This window comes from Rissa tridactyla, chromosome 1 (assembly GCF_028500815.1).
Source record: "Rissa tridactyla isolate bRisTri1 chromosome 1, bRisTri1.patW.cur.20221130, whole genome shotgun sequence".
In the NCBI taxonomy this organism is placed as follows: Eukaryota; Metazoa; Chordata; class Aves; order Charadriiformes; family Laridae; genus Rissa; species Rissa tridactyla.
This window is the reverse complement of record NC_071466.1, coordinates 95,740,956-95,759,579: the sequence shown is the minus strand read 5'-3', so window position 1 is coordinate 95,759,579 and position 18,624 is coordinate 95,740,956.

The window sequence follows — 18,624 nt, the reverse complement described above, 5'->3', positions numbered from 1 at the left end:
GAGTAGGGAATAGGAGCCATGCTGTGTCCAGGAGTACAAGTACTTTGGGAAAGGTTCAGTATTATGGAAGTTTCTGCAAGAAGGTTTTGTCAAAGCTAGTGTTTAATCCAGATTTCCCACATACCTCCCTGGTGCTTAAACTGCAAGAATATACTTGTTCCCTAATTGCAAAAGAGCAGCAAGGATCTGTAAGTATTTCTGCCAGTGGGATTGCTGAGTGTTGGCATAATCAGAGAAGCCCTTGACTGCAGGCTTTCAAGTGTCCAGATCAGCTCTGTAGTTTAGAGAGAAAGAGCATATAAGGACGAAAAAGACTGGTGAAAAAACAAGCGGTCGGTCAGAGTGCTTGTTGCCATGCGAAGTGGCATTTTTTAATTCCCCACCCAAATCAGATAACTTAGGGAAGGTGGTCCAGATCCAACACAGGAGTTCCTGAATGCCTTGTACCGGTTTTTAACACGGTGAAATTTCCATTGCCCTCTACAAAGGCTTTAGTTAACTAAGGCCTGAGTATCACCTTGGAACCTATCCTGACTGGGTTGTGCAACCTTTGCTCACAGTTCAAGTAGCCTCTTTGCAAAAGCCAATTACTGTACTCCCTGAACCACCTCGGTGTATATTTGCACCTTTGATGTAGGTGTCCCTTTTGTTGTGCCTCCCAGCCAGGCATCTCCAAGGCCCATATAAATATTAGTTATCAAAGCTTGCGAGGCTAGTGAAGCGGTTTAGGATTTCTCTTTGTCTCATGAAGAGGAGTAAACAGAGGGTCGAAGCTGGTAAGTGCTTTGCCCAAGGTATGTTGTTGGTGGAACACAATTTGGGGAATAAGGTATCAATGCAAATACAGGGTCCTGCCTCCAAATTTCTGCCTTTTACTGACAGAGCTAGAGTTTTGAGACTGCACTGTCTTTAAGACACCACCAGAGTTCATTTGGCCTTCATCGAGTCTCCCGATTCCCAGCCATTTCACTTATTTGCTTTTGAGTCCGCATGATTAAAGGAAACATTAATTTGTTCCCAGCCTGACTCTGCACTGCTGATGTCTCAGGACCCACCCGCAGCAGGAGGAGGTTTACTGGGACAGTGTGCAGCGGGGGGAGAGGATGCGGGAGGACCATCTGGTGGGTGTGATGGTGGGTGGCTGCAGCCAACATCGCTCGGCCCCTGTGCAGGGACTGTGCCCATCCCTGGATGCAGCCCACCCAGGTGTGATGATGGCCCATATTTCAGAGCCATGCGGTTGCATATACTGTCTGGATTACAGTAGTTTGTGTCATTCCTATATGTCAGTGTGCAAATACAGGTGAGGAGGTACCCAGGGACAAAGGGGAAATACCTAAAGGAGTGGGAGATCATCCTCCCCCTCTACTCTGCCCTGGTGAGGCCACATCTGGAGTACTGTGTCCAGTTCTGGGCTCCCCAGTTCAAGAGGGACAGGGAACTGCTGGAGAGGGTGCAGCAAAGGGCTACCAAGATGATGAGGGGACTGGAACACCTCTCTTATGAAGAAAGGCTGAGGGATTTGGGTCTCTTCAGCCTGGAAAAAAGATGACTGAGGGGGGATCTTATCAACACTTATAAATACTTAAAGGGTGGGTGTCAGGAGGATGGGGCCAGGCTCTTTTCAGTGGTGCCCAGCGACAGGACAAGAGGTAATGGGCACAAACTTGAGCATAGGAAGTTCCACCTAAACACGGGGAGGAACTTCTTTACCCTGAGGGTGGCAGAGCACTGGACCAGGCTGCCCAGAGAGGTGGTGGAGTCTCCGTCTCTGGAGACATTCCAAACCCGCCTGGACGCGTTCCTGTGCAGCCTGCTCTAGATGACCCTGCTCTGGCAGGGGGGTTTGACTAGATGGTCTCCAGAGGTCCCTTCCAGCCCTATGGTTCTATGATTCTATGAGTGAGCGGAGGAGTGCTTTGGCACAGCATGACCACAAACACCCCAGTTATCTACAGGCACAGTGTCCAAGGCTCCTTTACCTCTCACCCCTCCTGATTGTCACCTTGATGGCCAAGTTCCCGTGCATCCACGTGGGAAACAAGGGCTGAAGGTGCCCCCCGGCAGGCAGCTTGCCACGACTATCGGATGATCTCCCTCAGCAGTGCACTGCCGCCTCCGAAACGCCTTCCCCTTGTTGTCTGCTTGGCTTCGCCGTCACCACTGATAGCATCGCCACCATGACCTTGAAATCCTTCTCACAAGTGCCACCCTGTCTCTCAGCAGTGGGAAATCAGATTTTCCTTCCCTCAGCACCACTCCCTGCATTTTCATTTCTGAGGAAAAAGCCAGGGAGGGAATGAATTTTTTTTTCCCTCTGCAGCAGTGACTCTATTTTCAGCTGTAGCCCAACAGATTGCTTCGCTCTTCAGCCTTATCATCCAATACCACCTTAATGCATGCAGCTACGCAAGGTTACTATTAGTGACTGATATCACTGGTGCTGCTGGCTGGAGGTTTTAACCCTAGACGAACCAAAATCCCCTCTATACCACATCCGTAGTACTCCCTGGGATTTCAGATGATATAAGTTATTATTATTTTTAGAGTGTTTTTTTTCTTTTTTTTTTTTTTAAATCAGAAAATACTGTAAGTTTGTTATGCCAGAGGAAGACAAAGAGAAAAGTCAGCCTTTCTCTAGGACCAAATCAATCAGTGGTTCACCATGCATGGAGTGACTGACAGCTCTGGCCCTCTGGCATCGTAATTTATTCTCCAGTCTCATCTCTTTGTGAGTATTGCATGTCATGCTTTTTAAAATGTATATATAGAACCAGCTAGATGGTTATATTTAGTGCAACCGTAGGTACAGAAGCATTTCTTTTTTTAGCTTCTCTTGGTATAAATATAGAGATAGGGAAGAACCCAACAGCCCCTCTGCGTCTTTCTTCTGCAGTCCTGCGAAAGCGTCCCCTCTGTTTGGCAGCGTGCCCAGAGGAGCCTGCAGAGCTGCTCCTCAGGAAGGGCTCTGGAAAGAACTGGCCAAGGAACGGTGAGTTTACAGAACGTTCCCAAATTTCAGCAACAACCCCAAAAAATCTCATTCCAGTGTGGAACAAAAATGTGGTACAAAGCAAAAGTTACAATTTTTTTTTTCCTCCAAGAGTCTAAACAATTTATTTTGACCTTTTCCAACCTATTTTGAGGCTGTGGAGGTCACTGGGGGTGCACCAGATGGTAAAGGGGAAACCCTAAATGGCTGAAAACCCCTGAGTTAAGCACCCGCTCCAAGATAAGCATCCCCCAATTCAGGATCCCTCAAATGCACCCTCCTTAGCAGATTGGACCAAGTCCAAGGAAGGGAAGCACTACCAACTTTGTGAGACCCTCAAGGTTCCCAACTCTTCTGGACCCCTTCCATCCTGGCAATCTGGGAAAACTGGAGAAACTGGGCAGCTCCAGGTTGTAGGTCTGAGCACTGGGAGGAAACCAGGGACCGAGGAGTCTGCTGGAGACCATTGATATCCCCGCAGAGCATGTCTAACCACACAAATCCACATTTTCCATGGAAAAATAGTTTCAGCAGCCCTGGCTTCAGCCTGCGCATCAGAGAGGCCCTTGGCAGGGAGCTGCTGGCTGCAGGAGCGAGTGTCACAGCAGGGGATCGGGGGACACGGCATGTGGGCATCCCCAGGGCCGCGGGGTCCCTTGCCAGCTCCCAGCTGCTCTGGCAGCTGCGTCCCACAGCCTGACAGCAACTGGAACCACTGAAAGCTGTGAAAACCAGACAAGTTTAACAGGTACATGGGCTTTTTGTCAGACCTGGACAGGAACCTCTGCTCTGGCCTAAGGAAGGGTTTATGTGTCCCAACATACCTGTTTTTTCAGGCTGTTATCGGTTGGTCTGATAAAAGGTGTTACTTCTCCCTGCAGATCTCACTTTGCTTTTACACTAGTTCATGAGGGGCAACAGGCTTATGAATACCCTGTTATAAATGCATTGTAAAAACAAATGCTTGCATTTTTTAAATGCTATTGTCCATTTATATTGCTGTTTGGTGTCTACTGGTCTGTCCACACGTGAGCATGCTCATTTGTACCTGCCCAAATCAATTAGCACACACCCTTTCCTATCCAAATATGCTTGTTCCTCAGGCAGCTGCGTATCACAGACACCTCCATGGCTTATTTTAGGAGCTGGAGGTACTTTTTTCAAACGTTGACCTCAAACCTACACACACATACAAAAAAAATCTTTGCTCTTAAACTCTCAGGCCTTGTTTTTCACACTTCTCAGCAAGAAAGAAGGATAAAGCACATGCAGACGTAACAGTGTATTTTATAAGCATCGAGAAGGTAATAAGGTCTTCTGCTTCAAAGCAGAGATACATAATCCACGTGTACCTGCCCGGCGCTGGTCTGAGCAGGACTCCTGCAGGGCTGAGGCCAGGGTGATGGACACAGTGTCACAGGCTGTTCGGAGGCAGCAGTGTTCGTATCCTGGATATCGGTAAAGGCTTGCAAGTCATTACATCCCTTGCTCAATGGGTGAGAGAGATAAGGAGCACTTTCAGCAGGGTCTAAACACATGGGACAGTGATAAATGCAAATCCCTCGTGCTCTGCACAACGCAGGTAATGGGTCTTCAGCAGCTTCTCCCCGGCGGGAGGGAGGCACAGTGTGGCTGACCTCGTCCAGGAGGACGAAAGATAAAAAGATGAGAACCTGTAGAAAACAGTAGCTGTGGCAGAGACAAGGAGAGGCATCTTGGGGTCTGGGATCTCAGAGGTGCAGGACTGCCCCGGCCACTGTCTCCAGGGGTGGGGAACAGGCCGCTGCCTGGCAGCAATTTGGCCAAAAATGGCAGAATGTGCATTTTTCTTGGTTGAAATCAAGCTTTTTTGGGGGGCTCAGTTGAAGCTAATCGAGCGTCCGCGCTCACTCTGGCATGGGCATCTCCAAACCAGGTGTGAGCCCCAGGGCGAGACCAGCCGTAGCGGCTCCTCTCACCCTGGAGCAGAGAAGAAGAGCTGCCCCAGCCTGCTCCAGGCTGCTCCTCATTGCTAAAGCCACAGCCAGCAAACCTGCCGAAGTCACCGGGACTGGGGAGAAATGCCCCTGGGACACAATGAGACGCTGACAGTTCAGGAACTGACAGCCCTGGGTCTAGCCCTGCCCAGATCCCTCTTTGCAGAGGTCTGGAAGCCTGCAGTGTGCTGGTTAAAGGAATATATCTTTTCCCTGCCATTTTTCAACCTTGAAGGATGCATAATCACCACTATTTGGTGAAGCTGCTTGGTAATTATGCTTACTGAAAGGTATTTCCTCCTGGTTTTTTCCCGGAAGTCATGATGGTGTCCCACAATACGCAGCACAGCTCTAAACTGTGCAGAAAGTTAGGGCAAAAGCACCAGCTTTTCCAAGGTGTTAAATGACTAGCGTGGACTTGCATACTTAGTACGGTGTACTCTGCTCCCCTCTCTACCACAATCAATACTGCTCCGATTTCTTTATCATGGATGATGGGGGATGGAGATGAGCGATCCCGTTCATACCTCAGCTTTGGCATTTTGATTCCCAAACAGCCCATTCACTAGTAGCATAAAAATAATGTAAAAACAAATACATCAAATAAATGTAGCTTGAAGACATCTCTATTACAACCCTGCTCTGTATTCTATAAGCAAAATATGTACTGTGCATACAAACACCGGGGAAATGAAGGGATGCAGGTATTAACACTGACATATCAAGCGGTTCCTTCATGAGGCCATATTATCTATGCAATCACCTACAAGTATTTACATTTCATGAACGAGGTTTTCCAAACAGCACCTCCAGCCGTACCGCCTCATGCTGCTCTTGGATGAGGTTCAAGTGAAGAACGAGGCCAAATCAATGCTTACAGAAGGTGTTTGGCGAAAGAGCCGGCTGCAGGGGGAAGCAGTCGGTGCTGGTGACTCGGGGGGGGGTGGTGTTTCTCCTCTGCGGGGTGGCCCTGAGCTGGGGTGACCCTGCGGCAGTGAGAGCCCCATGCTGCTGGAGGTAGAGCACCGTGTTTCTGGAAGACATCATTCAATACCCAAGACAGGCAAGTTCCCAGGCAGAAAAAGCGTGGGCAAATCCTTAGCTGGATTCAGCCTCCATCTTTGGCCACAAGGTTGGGTGACTTTTTTTTTCATGTTTTTGGTATCGGTTTCTTTGAACACAGTTGAACGTAGGGAGGCTTTGTGAACTATTTACGAGGACTGCTCTTTGGAGCAGTTGTGGCTAATTTGCCACTCACGGGGTGCGGTTGGTGGCATTTTTACAGCCTTCACCGGATGAAAAATGTGTTAATGAGGAATAAGGTTTAAAAAAGCCACCTGTTCTGCAAATAGCCTCCTTCTGTAGATATGCTGACTGAACAAAACAACACTGGCAGTTCAGAAAGTTTGAAAAACACCACGATCAATTAATGGATTTTTTTCAATATCGACCCACTCCTAAATCCTGACCACTAGTTCAGATAGGGCAGTTTATGACACTAATAAAAGAAATAGTGGTGTAAATTGTCCCAGCATCAGTTCAGCATGTTGCCTCCAAGTACCAGACTGACTCCAGGCCTTCACCATGTCTGGACTCCAGCACAAGTTATCCATTTTACTTAACTTAAATTCCCCTTGAAGTTTCAATGAGACACATGTTACTTCTCTACTTCTTCTAAATCATTGTGATCACAGTTAATCTTAAAACATTCCTGTTTCCTTGGATATACTTTAGAGGGTAAAACAAAACAAAAAAACCCCTCCATTTTAAGAAGTGAAGCATGTGGGAATGAAAGGTGCTAATACTGTAAAAATTATTGACCTCTGCCCCTCCTACTCAAAGCAGGAATTTTGTGCAAGGACAATTTCTGTGACGCTGTATGAAAATGTGTCTTGCATTGTTATAAACATACTTTTTTTTTTTTACATACTGACAGGCAGAGCAGGAGGTGGTTGGGACATCCATGCAAGACGTGGGAGATTAGGGCTAAACTCTCTGCCAGAGGGAACGTGATCCACCGCTCCCACCTTTTACTAGGAGAGTCTCTTTATCCTCTGTCTTCCAGCTACCCCGAGCTGCGGGGGCTCCCAGCCAGCTGTTGCAAAACGCTCAACTATTTCTTGGCAATGGGAGAAGAAAACAAGTGAGTGCCCATGTGAGGCTAGAGAGACACAGAGTTATGCTTGGTAAATGGATAGGCATGGTCCAACCGGAGAAATAAATGAATTTAGCATTCAGCTGTATGCCCCTCCAAGCACATGCCCACTGCGGGAGTAATTGCTGCAGCCAAGGGAGCAGGGCCATGGAGAAGGATTTTCTCTCCCACTGCAAAAACCCCTGTGGCCTCTCTGAGGTCTCTTTTCCAATGCTTCATCTCCAGCGATGGATATGACCGCTGGTCAGGGGGATATAGCTGCTGGCTGAGGTTAATAGGAGGGTTCAGGACATGCTTCCCTGACCTTCCTCAGTGCCGTTCTGTGATGCTTAGGGCAGAGCCACACTTTATAGATACCGTATTAGCGTTGGAGTCCCATGTGAAATTGTGCCATTGGTATCCAGCTTCCTCATAGGCAACAGTCCTACCGCAAATTGAGTTGCAGTGCCTTTCCCAATGGCCAGCTGTCTGGCCATTATCCAAAGCTTGGTGAGTCTCTCCATTGCATTTTGGTGGCTTTTGAACCAGAGCCTTCCTGAATTTTGCCTTCAGAGCACCACTATGAGCTTTGCATTTGAAGTACCTGTAAACTAGGACAAATAAAGCTCGGCTTAGAAAGAAGTCCTTGCTACCAAAAAAAAAGCCTATGAGTACGTACACCAGGCTGACATGTAACGGGCTCATTTACAACCCCACCTCCTGTTTTGTGGATTCTGCAAATATCACAGTTCCTACAAGAGAAGGGGAGGGCTAAGTCCATCATAGTTATGACACTCACTTATATTAATGCTAATCAGATAATTATTCCTCTGTAAGGAAAGGATCTGTAGATAAACTCCAGTCCATTACAGGGCATGGTTCTGCTGGCATCAGTCATTGGTACTTCCACAACAGGTGCCACTAAGTATTTCTCAATTATTAACAAGCCTGAAGCCAGGTGAATGGGTATGGTTATGTCACAAGGGACACCATTACGTTAGAAAAACTCTGCGTTAAACAAGATCACCTCATGGTCATTTGGAAGTGCTTCCCATTTGCAAGGTGCGAATCTGCACCAGCCCAGGTAAACAGCAGGGCTGAGCCATGGGGGAGTTGATCAGCCGGCACTGCAGAGGCAGCTCCAGACCCCATTCATGCATTGGGAAATTTTTCCTCACCTTCCACAGGCACAGAAGCAACCAAGAGGATGGGAATTAGCCTTGTGTCAGTCGGTGCGAAGATCTCTCATGGAAATCTCCAAAAAAATCTATTCTAAAAGCCCTGCTACCAAGACAGATAATGAAGATGATGGAAGCTTGCTAATTTTACATTCCTGTGGGCTCTTTCTCTTTACCCACCTCAGGTCTGTGTGCCCTTCTGATCTGTCTCCTGGGCCACTGTTTTCCATTTTGACTCTCAGGCTAGCATGGAAAAACTTCTCATGGCACAGCGGTACAGCAGCCCTCTCTATAGATCTGCTCCTCCCACTGTTCTCCTGTCTAAATTGGGCCATAACTTCTGGAGAAAGGCCTGGCAGGGTGAATTTTACCCACCGCTGGTAGTTTGTGGAGAACCACTACATGTAGCCTGCAATTCATGCCTCCTTCACACAGCCAGAGGGTAGGAAGGGGTCTCAGTGGAAATTAAAATCAGCCGCCCGGGTGCCACTGCAAACAGGCAAAGTTAGCACACCCCTACTGACACCCTTGGGATGTAGGCACCTATACAGAAAATGGACACCTCAATCGCTTAGCAGAGTCTGTCCCCAGTATTTACGGAAAACTGATACCTACAAGCCTTTATGGAATAGCATGAATGGGGGAGAATGTTTGAATGATATATTGCTGTGCAGGCAGCCGCCGTGTGGGACCCAGACAGTCAGCCTCCTGTATCATGATAATAGTATTTTGTCAGTAGTCTTATCATATCCACCTCTGTGAGTGTTAATCTACGGTTTGCCCCTTGGTGAACCACAGGGTCATTTCCAGTCCCTGGCAGCAAGCCCGCTGCCTTGAACTGGACAGGGGAAGTGACTGCATGTAGGAAAATAGTGCCCTGAAAGGAGGAGTTGGGGCAAACCCCCATAGAATCGAAGAATCGCAGAATGGCAGGGGTTGGAAGGGACCTCTGGAGATCATCTAGTCCAACTCTCCTGCCAAAGTAGGTTCACCTAGAGCAGGCTGGGCCCGAATGTATCCAGGTGGGTTTTGAATATCTCCAGAGACGGAGACTCCACCACCTCTCTGGGCAGCCTGTGCCAGTGCTCTGCCACCCTCAAAGTAAAGAAGATTTTCCTCATGTTGAGATGGAATTTCCTGTGTTCCAGTTTGTGCCCATTGCCCCTTGTCCTGTCACTGGGCACCACTGAGAAAAGTCTGGCCCCACCCTCTTGACAACTGCCCTTTAGATATTTATAAGCATCGATGAGATCCCCTCTCAGTCTTCTCTTCTCCAGGCTAAACAGACCCAGGTCCCTCAGCCTTTCCTCATAAGAGAGGTGCTCCGTTCCCTGGATTGTCTTTGTAGCCCTCCTCTGGACTCTTTCTGTCCTTCTTGAACTGGGGAGCCCAGAACTGGACACAGTACTCCACGTGTGGCCTCACCAGGGCAGCGTAGAGGGGGAGGATGACCTCCCTCAGCCTGCTGGCCACAGTCTTTTTAATCCACCCCAGGATACCACTGGCCTTCTTGGCCACAAGGGCACATTGCTGCCCTATGGTCAACTTGTCCACCAGGAATCCCAGGTCCCTCTCTGCAGAGCTGCTTTCCAGCAGGTCACACCCTAGCTTTCTCGGAAGAGCTGGAAAATAGCTGTTTCCTGAGCCCTGGGGTAGATGGATTGCAGAAAGGAGGAGAGGTCTAAGAGCACTGACTGCACTGGGCCCACTGAAGATGGAGGGCTGAGCTCTGACCTGACATCTTTGGTAGTGATGCTAATGAAAGCATTATGTGCCGAGGAGCCATGTGTTGCATACGAGACAGAACTGGGGAGGCTCCTTACATCTACCTGTTATATGGGAGCTAAAAAGCCACGCAATCACTTCCTCAAACAAAGATTTGCAGTCAGACTGTGTTCGTGTCAGTTGAAGGCAGATCACGGCCTCCCAAAGGACTTCAAAGATAAGATAACAAGCACACACACAAAAAATGCGGTCTGCCTTGAATTCCTCTGGAGGGTCACTAAGGCACTGCAAAGCCAGCTCTGGGTTGGATGCACTGGCTTGCCTATAGCCCTTCCAGTAAAATATGGTTTTCTGCCTGCAAGCATCAGTACCTTGAAAAGGAGAGATGTGTGGAACGGTCTTGTCTCCATAGCAGGGGTGCCAACAGCACGTTTGTGCATGCGATCGCTGTGCCCGGGGACCACGCGGCTTGACCTGCACCATATTGCAGCGCAGAAGCTGAGGGTGGTACCCAGGGTCAGACCAAAGTTTCTGGATCAGGCTGGTCGTGCATTCCTGAAAGCAGCCAGGGGTGAATGGGGAGGAAAGGGGTAAGAGTAACATGGCAAGCAGAAGAGGATCCATCTCATTGCCACCTTCTCAGCTTCTGGCAGATGTAAAACTTGAAGGACTGTCTGAGCTGGAGCTTGCAGCTGAACCCTGCAGCACCAGTTAGTCCATCTTCCCAACTCCGGCTAAGTCCTGTTGAAACCTGTTTTTACTGGGGGCCTCCACATTGTCTGGTGGCAGTGAGTTGCCCAGTTCAAATACGTACGGTATGGAAAAGCATTCCTTTGCATTTATTTTGAATCGGCTGCCTGGTAATTTCAAAGGAGTTCCCATTCTGTCCTGTCTAATTTGGAGGACGTGTGCCCAGTGGCTAGACCACAGGACTGGATCTCTGAATTAATTCTATTTTCATCTCTGTCATTCTTCTAAAAGGGCAGGTATTATTATTCAATGGAGTGAGTTTCACCTTCAGCCAGCTCAATTAAAATTACCCCAAGCAAATAGTGATCTGGAATTTGGACTGAAATGACATAGTTGAGACTAATGTTCCCTGTATACCTGCAGAGAGCAGGTAGAAGCTAAACTAGGCAGTAAAGGTAAAAATTCTATTTTAAATTTCCAGTGCCTGAATCGATTGGTGCAATTGAAACTGCTGCCAACATGTTACGAAATAACTTGTCATACAGTAGTAGACCCAATTACATTGCAGAGTGCCTGTAGTTACAGAAAGATAAGATGAGATCGCACGTGAAAGGGAAAAATGTGTAATTTCTAAAACCAGCAATTTACATACTGACCTAAGAACTGTATATATATATTGAGCTGTTGTAATTGCACAGTTTGCTATTTCTATTGACATGTCTTTGTGTCACTTGTTGTTCACCAGTGAAAAAGCAGAAAAGTCTTGAAAAAATCCAGATAGACCAAAGAGTGTTTAACAACCTGCGTTAACGGGTGAGTAACCAAACGGCTGAGAGAAGTTCACAGATATAAAGGTGCAGCTCAAAATAAGAAGTGGTAAGTGTCCGCGTTAATTATAGTCATGGGCACATGCTAGTACCATGCTCACAGCCCAGCATCAGTGGGATTTTTTTCCTTCTTTCAGAGGCAAAAAGCCACAAGGAAAGCCAGGCAGCCTTTCTGCAAGGGGTCGTTTGCATCCAGGACGTGTACAAATCTCTTTACATTTATTTAGAAACTAAGGCAATTAAAACACCCCAGGTCCCTCCTGTTAACTCAGAAACATCATTATGAAGATGCTTATGCCACAGCGGCTTACTACGCTCGGTTTACTGGAAAACTGGAAAGCTACATTTTCAGCCATTTGATTAACAATTTCCCGAGGTTGCTAATGACTTGCAAAAATCTGCCCAACAGTAACAACCTCAGGGAGACTCCGTTGTCTCCTCTGAGAACCCTTATTTGTTTTCAGAATGAGAAATTTAATTAGGCAAGGTTTTTTTGGCGGAGGAGTTCATGCCTTGCGCCCTCAACAAGCAAGCCCTGTGTGACTGCCCAGCGCCACCCGGGAGCCCGAGACTTGGCAGAGCTGAGGAGCAACCAGGGCAAAGGAAATTAATTTGATTTTAAACTGGTTCCTGCTGTGTTTCCCCCCTTCTTGTGTAAGCAAAGCAGCTGAGCTCGTTCCCCACCTTTTGGCGTTCACCCCTGTGCCCATGCATGGGCTCGTGCATGGGTTTCATGGCCAGGAAGAGGACTGGGGGTTGAGGTGGGGGTTGCAGTGGGAGGTCCACCGTGGCTGCTCCGGAGCTGGCCAGGAATGCCACCCCACGCGGCCGGGCGGCATTCCCCCAGTGAGGCGATGGCCAGGAAGGGTGAACACAAACAAACCCATCCGGGCAGGCGCAGAGATAAAGGACAGGCAGGTGCCACCAGCATTCCTCAGAGCTTTCTCAGCTTCCACCGTCCTAAAAAAACCCACGCTCACGAGGCACGCTTAGGAATCCCCAAAGACTCTCCATTAAGTCACTAATTGCTGCTAATTATTGTGAGGATGATTTGTGAGTGCTGGTAATGTACTTGGTGCTAAGGAGGCTGCAGAGCAGTGCCAGTCCCCAGCCGGTGGCACTGGCGACTGATGGAGATGCAAACATGACAAGAAGCAGCTCTGGCAGCAGGCAGCCACCCTTTGCTCCGGAGCCATCCCAGGGGTGCAGGATATGGTCCCCCTGGGGACTATGGGGTGGGGTGGGGACACAGCACCTCTGAGAGCACCTCGTGATGGGTGGTTAGACGGGGAGAGGGGAAACACATGTTCAGGACACCCAGGAGTCCCTTCACCAACGCTGGAAAGTGTTGCACTCTTGGAAAAGCCACCTTCTCCACCATCTCGGGGTGTTTTTCTCAGCAGAAGCAGAGGAGGGAAATGTCATGTTTATCTGATCATTATTAACCACCTCTCCTCTCCTCCATGTATTGTCTCAAAACAGGAGACCCACTCGCACAAAGTGTAAGATTTGTATGATGCATGGGTTGTGCATTTTTTTTTTTTGCATTTTTTTCCACCTGAAGACGTTTACTTCGTTTTGCTCCCTGTAGGAAAACAACAGTCTTCGCCATGACTGGTTACACTGCGCTCTTCCCTTTCCCTCCTTTGCCAGAGGTGTTTGTAGGCATGCCCCCCAAGTTATTTTAAATACAGGCTGGCACTGCAAGGGTCTAAGGAGAGGAAGAAGATGAAGACAGATACTTGCTTTTTTTCTGGCCGGGGAGAGCGAGCCACTGGAAAAATTCCCTTTCCTAGGATAAGAGAGACTCTTCCTCTTCCTCTTCAGGTGATGGAGTAGCATGTGTAGCTCCTTACCCTGCAAAGGGAAAGCAGCTGACGGTAGGTACGTGACCCCAAGCTTAGGCACTCCTCAGGCAGCAACTGCCTACCAGCATCCATCTCCCCATCTACTGTTCTTTGGAGAATGATTTTTCTTAAAGCCGGTGTTCCCCCTCTCCTTCTTGGCTAAACAAAATGGGCTGAATCAGTGATGGCATCTCCTACGGAGCCCCTTAGTTTGTTGTCAGAATCATTCTATGTATCGGTTTTTGCACTATTTTATTTCACAGCGTAAAATTAATAGAGGATGAGAGGGGGCTTAAAAAATCAGTTGCAAAGAGCACGTTCTGCTGTAAGTTCTGATGTAAATGAAGACTCTCCAGCAGCATTTGCAAATCTGCTGTAGAACTTTGCGCATCAGACTGCAAAGGGAAACTAACTGGGGGCCTGGCTACTGAGGGAAGCCTAAGTTTGCCTCTGTTTTGTTCCTTTTTTTTTTTCCAATTCAAACCAAAAGGGGAAAAAGAGGCTAATAACATGCAGCTGAAAGCTAAATTAGGTATTTAGACTTCACTCTGTTAAGTTAGGGAAGGAATTGCTCAACACTCCAGGAAGAATATACTTAACGTTGACAGATCTGCACTCACCGCGGGATGTTTCCCTGCGTCAAGCCTTCCCAAGGAAGCCCTGTGTTGGGCTCTGCCTTCTCTCCATCTCCTGTGCAAAAGGAGTGCAAACCAGAGACAGGCATTTCCCACTCAGCTCGTGCGGCCGTCAGCAACTCATTAGCAAAAGGGAAACTGGCCAAGATTATATTTAGCCTAACGACATCCCTTTAAAGTTCGTAACTCCACAACACATTGATCTACGATGCATGCGCACCTGAACAAAGTCCGATACAAAATTCCTTTTAAAAATTACGTAGAAGAACGCAAACGCGTATGGGAGTTGGAGGCTCGGCCGTCAGCATTGATCACTCCCTATCGGAAGTCATTCGGGAGGAAAGCTGTGCCTTGGTAGACAACTTCTAATTTTCCTATCTGGGCATCACAGCAAAGGCCAGAGTGAGATGAGGCAGATACATAGAGGGATGCTTTACATTGCCTTCTAATGACAAAGAAAGGGCCCTGGAGACAATGTGTGACTTGCCCCAAGGGAGGACATGAAGGGTGACACATCTGTGATAAGGGACTAGCTCTGCGGAAAAGAAGATGAACTCACCACCCATGAGTCACTCAGCTGGTAGCTTCTGCTTGCCCACTTTGACTCCGTACTTGTGGCAACTTTGCTCTAAATAGCAAAATATTACAAGCCATGAGGCTACTCAGTCAAAACATTCTGTTTATACATCAAGGTTTTCACTGAACTGCCTTAATAACTTAAACAGATGCTGTAAGGCGTCTTGTTGAGGTGTCTCCCAAGCTTGCGACTTAAATCCCATCAGACACATCATGGACACAAAAATGGGGGATTGCAAATTACTTGGTGGGGCTTTTTCCTACCTCTCTGCCCATGAGGTGGGCTGGCTCTGCCTTTTCTGAGGTGCAATGAGCTGCTCATGAGGGAAAAAGAGGAGCTTTGCCTTGAACCTTGCAGGACAATTCATTGCTTGAAACGATTCTCCGAGATACGACAAGCTTTGTTTAGAAACGGATACATCCAGCCAGGAGCCCTTGGAGACAATAAAACATCTGTTTGACTTCCTCAGTGGGTTAGCTGTGTGTAAATCATTTATCTCTGCTCCTGCTCCTCCTCCTCAGCTCTCACTATTTGTATTTTTTTTTTCTGAAAAACCATCGTCTGCTTTTCCGTTGGCGAGCGGCTTGGGACACATTGCCTGGAGTCTGACCTCAAAGTAGGGTGGGATTTGAATCCGAAATCCGCTCGGTTTGATCTCACAAGAGCCACCGCGCTGCACAGCTTGTATGTCTTTAGTAAAAAGGCATGCCTTCAAATCCGTCCTTTTCAGAGGCCTGTCTCCGTTGTCAGCTGCCATCTTTCGAGAGAAAGATCTAAAATTAGAGAAAAGCTGCCCTCCACTGCTGGAGAATTCTGCTGCTGTGACATATGAAAGCAGAAAAAAAAGCTTCAAATAAAGGTCTTCTGCTTAGGCTCACGTAACAAGCAAGAAAGGCTTTGGGTCTCTCCTGTCCAGACCGGCGTTTGCAGAGATCTGATTTAAATAGGCAGCCACAGCATCAATGCTTATCTTTGTGTGCCTAAGCGTTTATACTTTGCCTGTCATCATAGGCGCCGTTATTTTGATGGAAACCTACAGATCCGAGGGTTTTTCTTTTAAATACCTTTCCTAGAAATCCTGAGGGATGCCAGGAGACCCTACTCTTTTCAATAAATCAGTGGGGAAGAAAGAAACCCTCTGAATGGAAACAGAGGCTCGAACCTCTGTATCTGGTGGTTGTGATGAGGTGTGGACACCGGGCAGGGTCCAAACTCTGGCTGCAGCCCTGGAGACCTCAGGTTCAAATCTATGGACTTCAGCTGGGCCTGGGGTGTCCTCAGGAGCCCCAGAAACCTACTACCAGTGGGGACACCTGGGGATCAGGGCTCTGGGGCTGCTCCCCCTGCGCCTCTGCTAAACCCTGCCACGTCCCTGCTGACCCCGTGCTGCTCCTGCCACCGTGGTCTCTCTGCACCGCTGCATCCCTCCTGCTAAATAGCATTTTCCCACCCCAGAGGGATTAGCGGGGCTAACAGGGCTAGAGCTGCTCTAATGTATCAAGCCACAAGAGCCCAGGCACGATGCCTGGAGGTGGGGAGCGCTGGGGAGAGCCCCTCCTCCTGCCAGAAGGGAGAGGAGCTGGTGGCACACCAGGGCAGGAGAATTAAGATGAGAAATGAGTCCAAGCTTCCCGCTACCTGGAGGCAATGAAGATGCTATGAGAGAGCAGGATTTGGCCAGGAGCAAGGCAGTGTGATGATTTACTTCTTAATCTGCGTGTTTTTCCTGCGTCCCAAAAACGGAGACTCTGCTCTAACCCAGCAGGGCCAGCACCATCTTCTTCCTTCTTTCTCTTTTCTTTTTTTCTCCCCTCCACTGGCATCCCAAGGACCCACTCCTCCTCTGTGTCACCCCTCGTGCCTGCACTGTACTGGTGATGCCGTGCCGCGAACTACCCGCCTACAGGCAGCTGGCTCTAGCAAGAGTGGAAGGGGTTTCCTGCAGTCCAGGCTGGCCACACTCGGATCCATCCAGCGGCACTGGCATGCTTGCTGTAAAGCAGCTTGCTGTAAAAGATGCATCCCGGGGTCTGGGGGAGGAAAACCAGGGGGTTACTTAGCAAGAGTCACTGCCTTCGGCAGTCACCTGGTTGAACAAGAGGTTGTTCAGAAGCTGACTTTGAAAATCCCCAGCCAAAGGTGAGCGCACTGAGGCTGAGCTCTCACCCACCGGAGCGCGTAGGGAAGGAGTGAGTGTCGGCACCAGGAGAGCGAGAGGATGACAGGACCGAGGGCAAGGTGCGGAAACCATCTGAATGGAGAGGTTTTGCTTTGGCAGGATTACAACAAGGTGTCTGCAAAACCGTTGCAAGCAGAAGGTGCCTTCGGAAACCCCTTTGCCACATTGTGAACATGGGAGAGATGGCTCCTGGTCTCCATCCTCCGGGCTCTCCTTGCGGCGGGGCCCCGGCATTGCCAGCCCGCTGTGCTGGCACCGCAGGCTGCTCGTGGGAGAGGATCTTCCTTGCATCCACTTCACCACATCGACGCACAACAGCTGACTTTGTTGTGTGCCACGCTGAGGCCTGGCAAAAATGGAGGCTTCCGAGTGCTGCAAATGGCCTGCTGCTGGCAACTGAGGTGGCGGTGTGTTTTTCAGACCCTTTCAGATCCCCGCAGCTCATGAGACAGTGCGATGGCAGGGAAAAAAGCAAACTTAATAGCTGGTCTGCGAGTGCAGGCGATGCAGGCACGCTCAGTACCCCACAGGGCACAGACCATGGAAGGTAAGATCCCATGGGAGAAAGCACCTGGCAGCTTCAGCTTAAGGGGGAGCGGGATTTGGTTGCTGGAATTAAAAGGGACTCATTTTTCTTAGGCAGGAGTGGTAGAAGTTGACTTCTTGAGCCATTGAAGTGTTAACTAGGGTGGCTCATCGTCACCTGGCATCACCCCGATCCTGGTATTACTGTTGGTTCTGCAAAGGGATCGGATCAAGTTATTTAAGGGTATGGCTAATTGTGTGCAGCCAAAAGTGTGTACTTCTGGCATCAGCAACATTTTAGGCCTGATTCAAAAGCCAATGAAACCACTGGGAAAAAAATCCATTTGCTCCCTTGAGTTTTTTCCTCCCGGACTGGCCTTATGGTAACAGTCCCACAGGAACCCAAGCTATCAGTGAACATGGCTACTTGTGCACTATGTAGACAGAAAACCAGTACACATTGCTTAAACTGAGAAACATGAGCATTAGTGAGTCCATGGTACTCGGTCCAGTATTACTGCCATGCATGACTCTGGGGAAGATTTGCTCCACAGCCTTGCCTCATCCCTCTCCTACTTCTCCTCTCCTGTGTTCGTGGAGGTCTATCTCTCACAAGTAAAACCTGATTCAAAATGGGTTATTTATTTTAAGCCAAGCTATTCGGATCAAGTTCTTAGGATGTCCACTGACTAAAATACCTGATCCTTAATCTCGGCTTAGCCCCTGACTTTGCACTTGACTTAGGAGGGTGTGATCCTGTGCTGCAGGGAAGGCTGCGGACGCAGCCCCAGGTCCCGAGGCCATGAGCCAGATGGTCAGGAGAGCAGGAACGAGGAGGGAAATGGGCAGCTGCTTGAAGCCCATGGGGACAAGGCATGACATCCATTTGCAAGCAGAACCCAGCCTCTGTGGGGGCAGTGGGTATTCTCCTCACCTGCCAGGCAGCGTGTGGGCTCACAGGTACCAGTGGGAGGTGCTGGAGCTGCTGGCAAACACAGCCAGCCCTGTTCAGGGTTACATTGCCATTTCCAGGCCCTCCTCCAGTTTATGAGTAGAGAAACTGGTGTTTCAGTGTGGGTCTTTGGGCAGGTTTTGTCCACCCTTAAAGGGCTGTGGGAAGCTCACTTCCAGGACACCTTTCTATTGATCATATCCAAGTCATGCGGATAGCAATGCATCCCAGTGGCTGGGTGTCTGTGTCTCCTGATGGCCCCTTTCACGGCAGCTTGTCTCAGTTTGGACACAGAATCACAGAATGGTAGGGGTTAGAAGGGACCTTTGGAGATCATCTAGTCCAACGCCCCTGCCAGAGCGGGATCACCCAGAGCAGACACTGCAC